Source organism: Canis lupus, chromosome 3, assembly GCF_048164855.1.
Source record: "Canis lupus baileyi chromosome 3, mCanLup2.hap1, whole genome shotgun sequence".
Taxonomy (NCBI): Eukaryota; Metazoa; Chordata; class Mammalia; order Carnivora; family Canidae; genus Canis; species Canis lupus.
The window spans coordinates 39,181,309-39,195,081 of record NC_132840.1 but is presented as its reverse complement, the minus strand read 5'-3'; the positions used below and the strand labels follow the sequence as shown (position 1 = coordinate 39,195,081).

The 13,773-nt window shown below is 38.6% G+C and overlaps 1 long non-coding RNA gene across 1 annotated transcript; it reads left to right on the top strand.

Annotated features, from left to right (window-relative positions):
• Nucleotides 1–2,883: 2,883 nt before the first annotated feature.
• On the top strand, nt 2,884–13,477 carry LOC140630401 (uncharacterized). The gene is made up of 3 exons (XR_012028173.1): nt 2,884–2,994; nt 9,935–10,058; nt 13,324–13,477. It is a non-coding gene; the product is annotated as an uncharacterized lncRNA (long non-coding RNA).
• Nucleotides 13,478–13,773: the final 296 nt, after the last annotated feature.

The following is a 13,773-nucleotide window of genomic DNA, read 5'->3' as shown; positions in this document are numbered from 1 at the left end:
TGCCAAAAATAGCATTTAGAAAAAAGTCAAACCACAAAGTAGGATAGATAGATCTAAGAGAATCCAAATCCAGAATTTTAAAAATAATTTTTTTAAAATTTTTATTTATTTATGATAGTCACACAGAGAGAGAGAGAGAGAGGCAGAGACACAGGCAGAGGGAGAAGCAGGCTCCATCCACCGGGAGCCCGACGCGGGACTCGATCCCGAGTCTCCAGGATCGCGCCCTGGGCCAAAGGCAGGCGCCAAACCGCTGCACCACCCAGGGATCCCTTAAAAATAATTTTTTAGAAACTTGAAAATCGGGATCCCTGGGTGGCGCAGCGGTTTGGCGCCTGCCTTTGGCCCAGGGCGCGATCCTGGAGACCCGGGATCGAATCCCGCGTCGGGCTCCCGGTGCATGGAGCCTGCTTCTCCCTCTGCCTGTGTCTCTGCCTCTCTCTCTCTCTCTCTCTGTGACTATCATAAATAAATTAAAAAAAAAAAAAAAAAGAAAGAAACTTGAAAATCAGGACAAAAAGACAAGACCAGAATAGGCATTTAATAAAAGAAGATTTACAAATGGCCAATAAGCATATGAAAAGGCACTCAACTTCCTTAGGCTTGAAAATCAGGACAAAAAGACAAGACCAGAATAGGCATTTCATAAAAGAAGACATACAAATGGCCAATAAGCATATGAAAAGGCACTCAACTTCCTTAGGCATTAGAGAAATGCAAATTGGCATAATAATATCACTACATACCCAGTGGGGACAGGTAGTATTTAAAATTCTGACCATACCAATTGTTGATGAGTAGGTGAGAGCTAACAAATTCTCATTCTTTGCTGGTGAGAGAGTAAATTGGTTGAACTACCCTGGAAACCTTTGGGCAGTATCTAATAATGCTAAGATTCACACACAGGTGTTCCTGCTAGCTACCTGAAATGGGGACATAACCTGTACTTGGACAAAAAAAACTTTACAACTGAGCAGTCAATTAAGTCCTAGGTACCAGGCTCTGGGCTTTTCTTCGATCATGCCAAGTAGGTATTTTTATACCCATTATATAGAGGAGTATAATGAGGCTTAGGGAAGTGATGTAACTGTGCAAATTTATAAAACTAGTAAACACAGAAGCAAGGATTTGAATCCCTGTCTATGGGACTTCCAGGCCTTATTGTCAACCGCCACTCTCTACTGTGAACAAATCACCTACTTAGGCATGTTTTTTTTGAAAGGCCAGGTAAAAAGGCCTAAGGATTACCCACTTCCCAAATTGTTTTCCTAGCACTTATCTTCCTTTATCTTTGATGAACAGTGGGGGTGACTCGGGAAAGGAAAAGTGAGAAGACATAGCAACAGCTTGATTTCCTACAAAGCCGTCTGGAATTGGGTCCCTAGAAGTGTTTGCAGGGTTTGCACATGCTGACGACAGAAGGGCTCTAAAAGTGTTTATACATGTGCACTCATTTCGTTAGTCACTAAAGAAAAAACATTTCTTTGCTCTCAAAGCAAATTATGTTCCTTCCATCCTAGGGAAGGAACTCCTTGTTCTCAGCTTGGCCTTGGCCTCAGACTGATCATTCACCTGCAGAGTGGAGACTACACTGAAAATCCTCTGTGCGATGTTTTCCTTTCCTTGTGCACTTCTCCACTGATGCACTGTTCAAGCATTCATGTGCTTTTTCTACACACTTCAGCACTGTTTCCTACTCCTCTAAAATCTCATTTAAAACATGCTTATGGTGGGCACTGGGGTGGATCAGTTGGTTAAGCATCTGAATCCTGATTTTGACTCAGGTCATGATGTCAGGGTCTTGAGCTCTGGCTCTGAGCTCAGCATGAGACTTCTTGATACTCTCTCCCTCTCCCTCTATCCCTCCCTACACGTGCTCTTGTGGACACGCCTGCTCTCTCTCTCTCAAAACAAACAAACAAACGTGCTTGTTGTTCACTTACTAGGTGATTTTTATGGCTTTATCTCAATTAATCCTCATCACACATCTTTAGGAAACTTTTCAAGTTCCCATTTTGCAGAGAAGGAGAGTGAAGATCAGAGGTAGAAGGGATGTGTTCAAGGTCACACAAATATTAAGGGACAGAGGTAGGATCTATAGGATACTAGACATCTCTCTTTCTCTCTACACATAACCTAAATAAAGCCCACAGCCAGGGGCAGAAACACAGACAAAAGCCTCAGTGACCTGAGGCTCAGCAAAAGGCCAATCTCGCATATTTTAGTAGCCTCTAGAACATCAGTAATTGAATTGCATTACAATTATTCAGGTTCATTTTATAATTATTCAGGCCCACTTATACATGCATTTATGTCAGGCCTTTAGTTAACTTTGGATACCAGGTACTGGGCTAAGAACTGGAAATTCATATGGGATTCTTATTATTATGACAGCAGCATGCTACCCACCCTCACAGACCTTACCATCTAATTGGAAAGATAAACAATTTAATTAGCAACATGATCAAGTGTGCTGTGCTGTCTCTTATGACAGGGACAACTATGACCTAGATCATCAAGTAGAAATACAATCAAAATTAGAATTCTGTTGCCAAGAAGACATGATAGAGTAAAACGTATGTTAGATTTAAATCAAGATACTATTAAAATAAGTTTGGGGCTTTTATATGTATGTACTTTAATAGCTAGAAAAAACATTTGTTAATTTTTTTTGGATGATGCAGAATCAACGAACAATTATTCCAATATGATTGATTATCTGCCTTTGTTTTACAGTAAAATCAAAGTCCATTACCATATCTGGTTCTACCTTCTATATCTAGCAGAATATTGTCGAAAGAGCAAGGTCTTTGGAAACACAAACACTGAGTGTAAATATCAAGTGTGTCTCTAGTTTTTCTAGTTCTTTCTTTTACTTCTGTTAGAAAAGGCCATACATGAGAAAACTAACACAGGCTTGCTGTGAGAACTCAGGAAAACAATATATGTGAACATACTTTGTTCTGTATTCTAGCAATCAGAAACTTCTTGGTGGTAAGTACTAAAAATCTAACTCAAATTAACTTTAAATAGGTATTTATTAGGGTGTCTGGATGGCTCAGTCATTTAAGTATCTGCCTTCAGTGCAGGTCATGATCTCAGAGTACCGGGATCAAGCCTTGCATCAGATTCCCCGCCTCAGGCAGAAAGCCTGCTCCTGCTTCTCCCTCTCCCTTTCCTCTCACTCATGCTCTTTCTCTATCTCACTATTCCTCTCAAATAAATAAATAAAATCTTTCTCAAAAATTGGTGTTCATTGAAAACTATATCTGCACAAAAACCTGCACGTGTGTGTTTATGGCAGCTTTATGCATACTTACCAATACCTGAAAGGGACCAAGATGTTCTTTTGTTGGTATATAAACTGATAAACTGCTGTACATTCCAACGGTGGAATATTATTCAGTTCTAAATAGAAATGAGATATCAGGCAACCCCAGTGGCTCAGTGGTTTAGTGCTGCCTTCGGCCCAGGAAGTCCCACATTGGGTTCCTCGTGGGGAGCCTGCTTCTCCCTCTGCCTGTGTCTCTGCCTCTCTCTCTCTCTCTCTGTCTCTCATGAATAAATAAAATCTTAAATAAAAAAAAAGAAGAAATGAGCTATCAAGCTATGAAATACAAAAACAAAACATATCTTAAATGCATATTGTTAAATGAAAGGAGTCAGTGTGAAAAGGCTAGGTATTGTAGGATTTCAACTACAGGACCCTCTGGAAGAGGCAAAACTATAGAGTCAGTACAAAGATCAGTAGTTGCTGGGGATGAGGGTGGTGCACAGAGATTTTAGGGCAGTGAAAATACTCTATGTGATACTATAATAATAGATACATGTCATCATACATTTGTCTAAACCCATAAAATGTATAACAGCAAGAATGAACCGAACCATAAGGTCAACTATGGACTTGGGTGATTATGTGTCTGTGTAGGTTCACCAGTTGTAACAAATATACCTCTCTGGTCAGGAAGAAGAAGGGAGGCTCTGTATTGTGAGGTCAGGAGGATACAGGCAATCTCAGTACTTTCGATCATTTAGTGAACTTAAGTTTGCTCTAAAAATAGGTCTTTTTAAAAAAATAATAAATATGGTATTTACTGTCTCCAATGACCAAAAAGCATGGGGGTGGATCTCACTTCATGCACTGCTGGACTGGGGGCTGAAATGATGCCATCAGAATCTCTTGCCTTTGGTACTCTATTGGCTTCATTCTTTCCTACTAGAAACAGCCTTCCAGTGTCTTCTCACTCACTCTGGCTGGCAGGCCTTCAGGAGAGAAAGTCTCTCTCTTCCCTTTTGTATATATAAATCCCAAGGATTCTGACTTATCCAAGCTTTCATTCTTAACCTACTTTTTAAGTCAATTAATGAAACTAATGTGAATTATTGTGACTGGCTAGGCCTGGTCATACTTTTACCCTGTGGTGACATGAGGAGGTACGTGGGATTAGCAGCCCTATCAGAATATGGGGAAATATGTTCTGGTGGAAGGGCAATTCTCCAAAGGAGAAAGAATAGAGGAAAGCATGCTGGAGAGCCAAGTCTATACAATCCACAACATACAGTGTACCTAAAACTGAGATCCGTAGATTTCTACAGACACCTCACAATATTCTAGCTGTGTGATCTAGGCCTAGATGTTTCACTGCTCTGTGCTTCATTTTCCTCATCTATAAAATAAGGCACTTCATGGGGTCATAAGCATTAAATTAAATTATAAGCCCAAGATGCTTTGTATCTTGGACACAGAATTGCTCTATAGATGGTTAGTCATTCATAATAATATTAATTCCCAGCTCAAAGATATGGGAACAAAGGCTCAGAGAGGTTGTGACTCACCCTTGGTCACATCCCCTGAACACCCTGATAGAGAGATCATAACAGCAAGTATAAGATCCTGGAGCCCTGCAGACATCCTTTGCATTCTGGGAATTACACAAATGATTTATCAATGATGACATCTGATCCTCAGGGAGATAAGGCTCACTTTCAGCTGTGCTTCAGGACAATCGTATAATAATCGTAATGTCTTGTACTGCATGGCGCTTTTATTTTTCAAAGTGTTTCCCAACAATTACATCATTTTACTTTTAAATATCCCTATGAGTCAGGGAAGACATTATCACCATTAGTTGTTCTTATTATTGATTTTTTTAATGCTCTGTTATAGAGCAAACACAGCCATTCTTGTTTTTAAACTGTTTCTAATATTTTTTTCAATGAATTTTAATGGTTAACTTTAACTTGAATTGTTGTCTCCAAGTTGAAGATGGCAAATTTCCTTGATAAATGCACAGCAACATGGTTTAGAAGAGAATCACTAAGGAATGGGAGAACTGAAAAGGCATTTTTACATGCAAACAAATGAATTACAAAATCTGTTTCCCAGTCCTGAACTTCTGCAGGAGCTTAAGTCAGGAAGACCAAGGAATCTGTGAACTAGCTAATACCACAAGTTAGCAGATGTTCACATGGGTCTCAGGCAGTTGCCAAATGAATACATTTCTCAATATAAACAGAACCAAAGGAAAGTCTGGGCTTCATGAAAATCCTGAAATCTGCCAAATTACTCCAGCTGAATGAAAATGAATTCTTATCTTTTATCATTATACAGAGTAGAAAGTCTGATGCAGTAAGAGGAGGCAAAGGCCAAAAGTTCCAGATCCTACCATTTAGCTCCGCCACTGACTAGCCGTCATACTTTAGCAAAGTGACTTCTGCTCTCAGAGCCCCAGTTACTTCCGGAGAATAGCAATAAACCAAGAACTCCTGAGGAAGGTAAATCTGGATGTAAACCCAGCTTTCCTACATTCTGAACACACAAGTTATCCAGTTTCGTAGCCCTAATTTTATCACTTGAATTGCTTGAATTGCTTGAAGATTATATAGCATCAATATGCATGAAGACCTAATAGTGTAACTGGCACATAACAGAGATCAATAATTATTAATTTCTCTTTCCCTAGAGCAGAACAATTAAGTCTATATATATTTGATTGATACACAGATACATACATAGGTACATAGATGATAGTATATATATAAAACTATCTACATATATATATACATAGCATTATGAGGATAAATTAAAACTCAGTTATTTAAAATGATTATAAATATATGCAATATATAATATGTAATTTATATTATATCTTTATACTCCATTACTTTGGATTCCCTTCCCTGAAGAAAGTACCTAGCATAGGAATCTGGGGAACACATCAAAGGGCCCCTAAATTCAGTGTCAACGCAGTTTTGCCAGATGAACACAGAGGCAGAGGATTCTAGATAGAGCGAAGGCCATACACGCATTAGCTTTAAAGAAGAAGCTGAAAGACATTTTCTAAGGCAGGATCTCTGGGAACTAACTGGCCAGAGACAAGATCTTTATCTACAAATATAAGATAAGCAGCCACCATATGATGAAGGTGATCTTTCCAAGGAATTTCAGTTTCTCTTTTTAAAAACATGGTCAGTGTGCACGTGTACAAAAACAAAGCTGAGAGAAGCTTAGCTGCTTGACTTGCTTGGGTAGCCAAAAATTCTTGAATGGGTCTCTTAAAATAATCAGTGTCACAGCCAATCCAGCGCCTTATGGGAAATCTGGTTTCGTAATCTGGCTAAATAACTCACTGGTCATATGTCTTTGGGCCAGTTGTTTAACACATAGCCTCAGTTTCCCCATTGTCAAATGTTGACAGTCATAATCCAGTCTGCTCCTCTTTTCAACCATTCACATGAGACCAACACTCTAGTGAAAGGGGTGATTTCATATCACCTCCTGCCCTGTGATTTTATGCATTTAAAACCTGATTTTATCATCAGCCAATAACCACTTATATATATATTTAAAAAAAAGGAAACATCCTTGTATAAAGAGACCCTTGTGGGAATGGTAAAGGAATTGGAACTCACTTATAAAAATCAAGTAGCAAAACGATTTAGCTGTTGGTTCACTCCAGCCTGGGCTGTGCTTTGCATGAGAAATGAGCTCATCTTTGAATGTAGCAGATTCTGCTTGTTTGGGTAGTGCTTCTAATCGAGGCATATATATTTTGCCTCAATCACAGGAAAACAAATTGTCAGTGGCATATTGCTTTGGTATTTCAACCATTTGTTGGATTTCCCGCCTCCCTAAATGTCTTAAACAGAAGCATGAAGCATGAATAGGCCAAACTAGAAAACCCGGTATTTATGAGCCTATTCGAACCTTGTAAAGATTTGATCAGCAAATATGCCAATTGATACACCATAATGTTTTACAACTGCAGTTGTCTTGGTCTATAAAACTTATTATAATTCTGAAGGGATTTCTGCTTTCCCTGCAGACATTTCTGTTTTACTGCCACCTAATGGTGTATATTAGAACTGGCAGTTTTGCAGTTGGAGTTTCAGGAGGCAGATGTTTTTAAGAATATGACAAACCAACCATCCTGATGAGCAACTGTCTCTCCTTACTCATCTTGCTTTTCCCACACACACATACACTATTCCAGTCAGAATCTAGAAGGCTCTGGTATGGATTATGGCCTATGAGGTAGAAAAGATCCCAAATCTACTTTTGCCTAAGAGCTGTGTTCTTTAATATCTACTGGACTATTAACAAAGCTGATATTTTGACTTCCCTTTCCAAAATCTCTACCAGTGCTGATGCATTACAGAGAAGCTTCTAGTCAGAAAAGATAGTAGCCGGGATCATTCCCTCAGACTGTTAGGTTGAATTTGGCAGACTCATTGCCCTGGACAAGAACAGTGGGATGTCAAGTGGAGTTCCTCTCTAGCACATTCCCACAGTACAGAGCAAAGGAAGCAAGAGAAAAATCCAGTCCCAATGTACTGAGCATACAGAAAGAAGAATGGTCCTGTTCTACAGAGACTCTATGGGTTCCCACAGAAACACTGCTTCAAGGGCTGCAGAGAAATGTTGAGTCCAATTAGATCAATGAGTTTCAAGAATAGTATCCCCACACTGAGCATTTGAAACGGACAAAGTCCTGTGTTTTGATTGCTACACTGAATGGCATCCTGGAATCTAGTGCTCAGGGGTTAAAGTTGCTAAATGTCCTGCAATATGCCGGACAGTCTTGCACAGGAATGCCAGTACTGTCCCCGCGGGAAAGCATGGCATTCACTGCAGGATTGAGACCATTCACTGGAGGATTGAGACAATTCTTCACTCCTTCTTTCATTCTTTGATAAAGGACTTTCTGAGCCCCTTCATGTCAGACCTCGGGTTAGAGTCTACAGATTTGATAGGAAAGATACGGTTTCCCATAAATTTCAAAGGATCCCAGTGGGTATTCCACGTGTTCTTACCAAAAGTAACACGTTACTATTATTTTCTTTCTTCCCTTGAGGATGTAGTAACTCACCAGGAAGCCAGTTGGGAAGAGCAGAATCTTGCCACTGTCGGAGATGAGGGCACCTGCCAAAAGAATGTCAATTACCTGCCAAAGATGCTGTGGTCCAGAGCACCCCCCTGATAGATTCCAGCAGAGCTGCCTTGTGAATCTCAGTGTTCATACCAAAGTAGAGAGAAACATCCTCTTTTTTCTCTTTTGTGTCACACCTTGTCACCTGCTCACCAAACAGGCGCTGCTGGTGTCTCTGTGTCTCAGCATCTTCTTACATCATCCCCTTGATCAGTTAGTTGCTTCTAGTTATAGGCAGACTTGGGCCACACAGGTGGGATACCTAAATTTCAGACAAACACTGTCCTGTCTATCCTATTTCAGGCCCAGTCCCACGTATTCACATAAAACCAATGCCTTCAGCAATTCCTCTCCAACCCTGGAAAAATCCCTCATGCAAACCCAATACCTCAGGTCTTGTTCACCAGTTCAGTTTACCAGATACATGTAAATCTCAGTTTAGACGCAATCTGAAACACTCCCTCCCGCTACATAGGAGCTAAACCAATGTCCTTATACATTTTGATGATAGATGATTGCTGGATCAATACAGCGATATGATTGCTGGTCATACAATACAATGACCAGTATGATTGGTCAATACAGCAATATGATTGCTGGTCATACATACAATGACCAGTATGATTGCTGGTCATACAATAGAGTAATATATGTAAAGTGCTCGGTATACACTTAGTTCTCAATTTTAGCTATTATTATTAATACATTTTGGCAATTCTGTTGTTAGCAATACCATTTTCAAGTAGGCTCCACACCCCCCGTGGAGTCTAACGTGGAGCTTGAACTCACCCCCCTGAGATCAAGAGTCAGACACTTAACTGAACCACCCAGGTGCCCTAGCAATGCCATTATTAAAATTAAGAAACTGAGGCTCAGCGTGACAGAGCCATTAGTTCATAGAGTTAGGCTTCTAACTTATCTCTGACTCCAAAACTCGGGCACTTTTGATCAAATTCTAATAGTTCTACATTCCACTCTTTGTAAAAATAAGGTATCTGAGACCATGTAACCTGTTAACATCGCATGTAGGCAACTGTATGTATACACATCACGTAGGTGTCCTTAATTCTTTGCATACAAGTTTCTCTCTAATCACATTCTGACAAGGGGGTGTTCTTTTGGAAGGCATGGTCTATACTAGTTAGACTGCAGCTTGCAGCTGAAGCCAAAGGAGGTATCAGCTGTGTGTTGGCAGAGCCTACATCACATGCAATGTATACCAATTCATGCTACGCCAGAGATAATAACAGGCAGATTACAGAAATAAGTAGATATCTTTCTTTCATTATGTGCTGTGGGTGGATAAACTGTAAACAACATTTCCTACATTTGAAAGTGGTAAATGCAACAGATGGGAAAATTTCTGTTAATAGTATATTAGAAATCTTACATATTTTTATTTTGTTTGTAAATACAATCTTGTTCTGAATCATAGTAATTTCTATGTAAGTGTGGGTGTGGTAGACATTACTAGGGCTCATCAGTGTCTACTTTTCTCTTTCCAGGCATTCAGAGACCGTAATTCCCAGCCCCCATTTTTATGAGGTCAGTTGCGTTACTCATCTGGCCAATGGGGTATAAGCAGAAGCAATATATGTATGGTTTCCAGAACAAAGTACTTAGTTCCAGGTGGGTAACCTTCCACAACTTTCTTCCTCTTACCACAGTCATCACAGAAGCACATGTTGAAACAAAGACGCCATGGGGTCCGTGGAGATCAGACTACTGAACTAACGCATGGAGGATAACTGTCCTAGAGAACTGCTCAAATCCACAGCAGAATGCCCATGAATAAAACTAGACTTTTGTTTTCTTAAGCCACTGAGATTTAGGTCTGTAACTATGGCGTAACTGGGACTCTCCTGACTAACACCATGGGTGAGGTCATTCCATTCATACTGTAAAATAGAATCCATCTCTCCCTGTCCTAATCAAAAATAATATGTGCATTTTAATCTGATACCCAGGGTCTTCTCCAATCTGGGCCAAACCTACTATCCAAATTTGGTCTTCCACCATTCCCCAAATGAAACTAGACAATTCCTTGACCACATTTCACAATTTCTTTTTTCTTTTTTTATCTTCACTCCCTCTGCTTAGTATATGGTTTCTCCCCTTTTCATATGTCAAGTTACTACCTATCTTTAAGAGGCAGAACCCACATGCTAACTCTTCCATAGCCCCTCCCCCTATCCTACTATTCTGAAGTAATTGCTCTTGCCTTTAAATTTGCATATGTATTACTCCTTCTTACTTTATATCCTATAATTTTTAACATATTACATTAGTTTCAGGTGTATGTGATTCAATATCTGTAAATATTGTAAAATGATCACAATAAGTCTAGTTAATATCCATCAACAGTTACCAAAAAAATTTTTTTTATTAAAAAAAACAGAATTTTTCTTGTGATGAGAACTCTTATTAAGATCTAGTCTCTTAGTAACTTTCAAATACATAATGCATTATTATTAACTATAGTCACTATGCTGTACATTACATCCCCATAACTCATTTATTTTATAATTGGAAGCTGGTATCTTTTGAATCCCCTCACCCATTATACCCATTCCCCATCCCTTACCTCTGGCAATGACTAATTTTCTATACCTTTGGAGTTTTGTTTGTTTTTTTGTTTTTCAGATTCCAGAGATAAGTGAGATCATACCGTATTTGTCTTTCCATATGACTTATTTCACTTAGATAATGCCCTCAAGATCCATTCATGTCATTGCAAATGGCAAGATTTCCTTTTTTATGGCTGAATAATATTTCATTTTATAAATATATAATAATTTATTTATCCACTTATCCACCAATGGACAGACGATTTAGGTTGTTTCCATGTCTTGGTTATTGTAAAGAATCCTATGATGAATGTCAGAGTGTATTTATCTTTTTGGGTAAGCATTTTCATTTCTTTGGATAAATACTAAGTAGTAGAATTGCTGGATCATGTGGTAGTTCTATTTTTAATGTTTTGAGGAAACTCCATACTGCTTTTCATAGTGGCTTCAGCAATTTGCATTCCTAACAGTGCATGAGGGTTCTCTTTTCTCTATATTCCTGCCAACAACTGTTATTTCTTTTATTTTTTATATTAGCCATTCTGCAAGTTGTGAGGAGATAGCTCATTGTGGTTTTGATTTGCATTTCCCTGATGATTAGTGCTGTTAAGTACCTGTTCATGTACGTGGCCACCTGTATATCTTCTCTGGGGAAAAAAAATGTCTATTCAGAGCCCCCACCCATTTTTAATTGGATTGTTGGATTTTTTTTTTTTCCTATTGAGTTTCTAGGAGCTATTTATGTATTTTGGATGTGAATCTCTTATGAGATATAGGATTTTGAATACTTCCTTTTGGTAGGTTGCTTTTTCATTATATTAATTTTGTTGATGGTTTTCCTTTGCTGTGCAGTTTTTTAGTTTGATATGGTCCCACTTGTTCATCTTTGCTTTTCATGTAAAAAAAAAAAAAAAAAAAAAAAGCAGTGCCAAGACCAATGTCAACGAGATTACTGCCTGTATTTTCTTCTGGGATTTTTATAGTTTCAGGTCTTATATTCAAATCATTAAACCATTTTGAGTTCATTTTTGTGCATGGCATAAGAGAGAGGTCTTATTTCATTCTTCTGCATGTAGCTGCCCATTTTCAGCATTATTTATTAAAGAGACTCTTCTTTCCCCAGTGTATATTCTTGGCTCCTTTATCATGATTTAATTTACCATCTATATGTGGTTTATTTCTGGACTTTGAGTTCTGTTTCATTCATCTGTATGTCAGTTTTTAATGCCAAAATCATACAGCTTTTATTACTATAGCTTTGTAATGTAGTTTGAAATCAGGAAGCATGGTGCCTCCAGCTTTGTCCTTCCTTCTCATGATTTCTTGGTCTATTTGGAGGTTTTTGTGGTTCCATACACATTTCACTATCGTTTGTTCTATTTTGTGAAAAATTACATGCAACTTTTATGGGGATTGCATAAAATCTGTAGATTGCTTGTGGGTAACATAGATATTTTAACAGTATTAACCCACCAATGGGTCATGGATTATGATTATTTATGAGCAAACTTTAACTCTCTTATTGGTAATTTTGAGAGGACTGTTCAAATCTGATTCATTATTGTATCCTTAGCACTCAACTCAAGGCCTTAAAATTATGCCCAGTAAATATTTAATAGGTATGGATATATGAGGGATACTAATATAGTAAGTTTTATCATAAAACCAACTTAGGCCTTTTTAGGACACTATCAAGGAGCATTCCTTTTCTCAACCACCTTCTTACCTCCCCTCCAAAAATAGAAGCATTATCTTAAGCCATGCTTAGAGGTTGATGGGGATATTGGGAACTAAAAAGTACTATATCTACACAAATTCCTTCTTCTAGGCCATGAAGCAGTACAAGGAAATAGAGCAGGCTTCCTGCTTTTCCCAAAAGCATTCAAGAATGGAGGGGTTTGTGGCATTCAGGCTTGGTAGTTGGGGTTAAGAAGATTGGAATTGGGAGGAGGGTAGCAACTGCACTGATATGTATTGAGAATATAGAGTATGCTGTGATAAGTGCTTTATGTTTGTTTTATCACATGCTCTTCCTAAGAACATCAGGGAGATAACATGGTGGATAGTGTATAGTAGCCAGGCTGCAGGTGTTTAAACCCCAGCCTTGCCACTAGTAGGGTAGGCCTGGAGCAAGGTAATTAACTCTCCTATACCTCAGTTTCCTTAACTGAAAATAATATTCCATCCCTCATGGAATTATTAGGATAAATGGATAAATGTATTGGTTAATACTAAACACTTAGAAGAGGGCTTGCATATAATAAGTGTACAATAAATATTGATTTGAAAAAAAATAATGTAATTTTGCTATTATTCTCTTTTCACAGATTAAGATACTAAGGCATAAATGCTAAGCCCACTGCCCAAAGACATGCAATAGTAAATGACAGGGTTGAGTTTGAACCCAAGCCTTCTGGCCTCAGAGTCAATGCTCTGAGTTCTTCAACCATAGCCTCTTTGAGGCCTTCAGAATCACTAGGCAAGAATGTTACAAAGAATGTCCATGCTCCATCTGGCTGGGTGGAAGAATGATCAGACAAGGTAACTTGTGAGAATCCTTTCAACCTCTAAATTCTGTGATTTACAGATGCTCAAACTTAAAAGCAAATAAGGTTCCCAAAAATTCAGGGCAGAAGTGGCCAGAATGGTCTTTCTGTGGTTTAGAACTTCTCTGTGATCATCCTCTAGAACCTTTTGATACAACCACATTTTTCCAGGCCTCTTGTATTATACTATAGAAGTTAAAAACCCATGTTCCAAAGAGAAGATGCAATGCT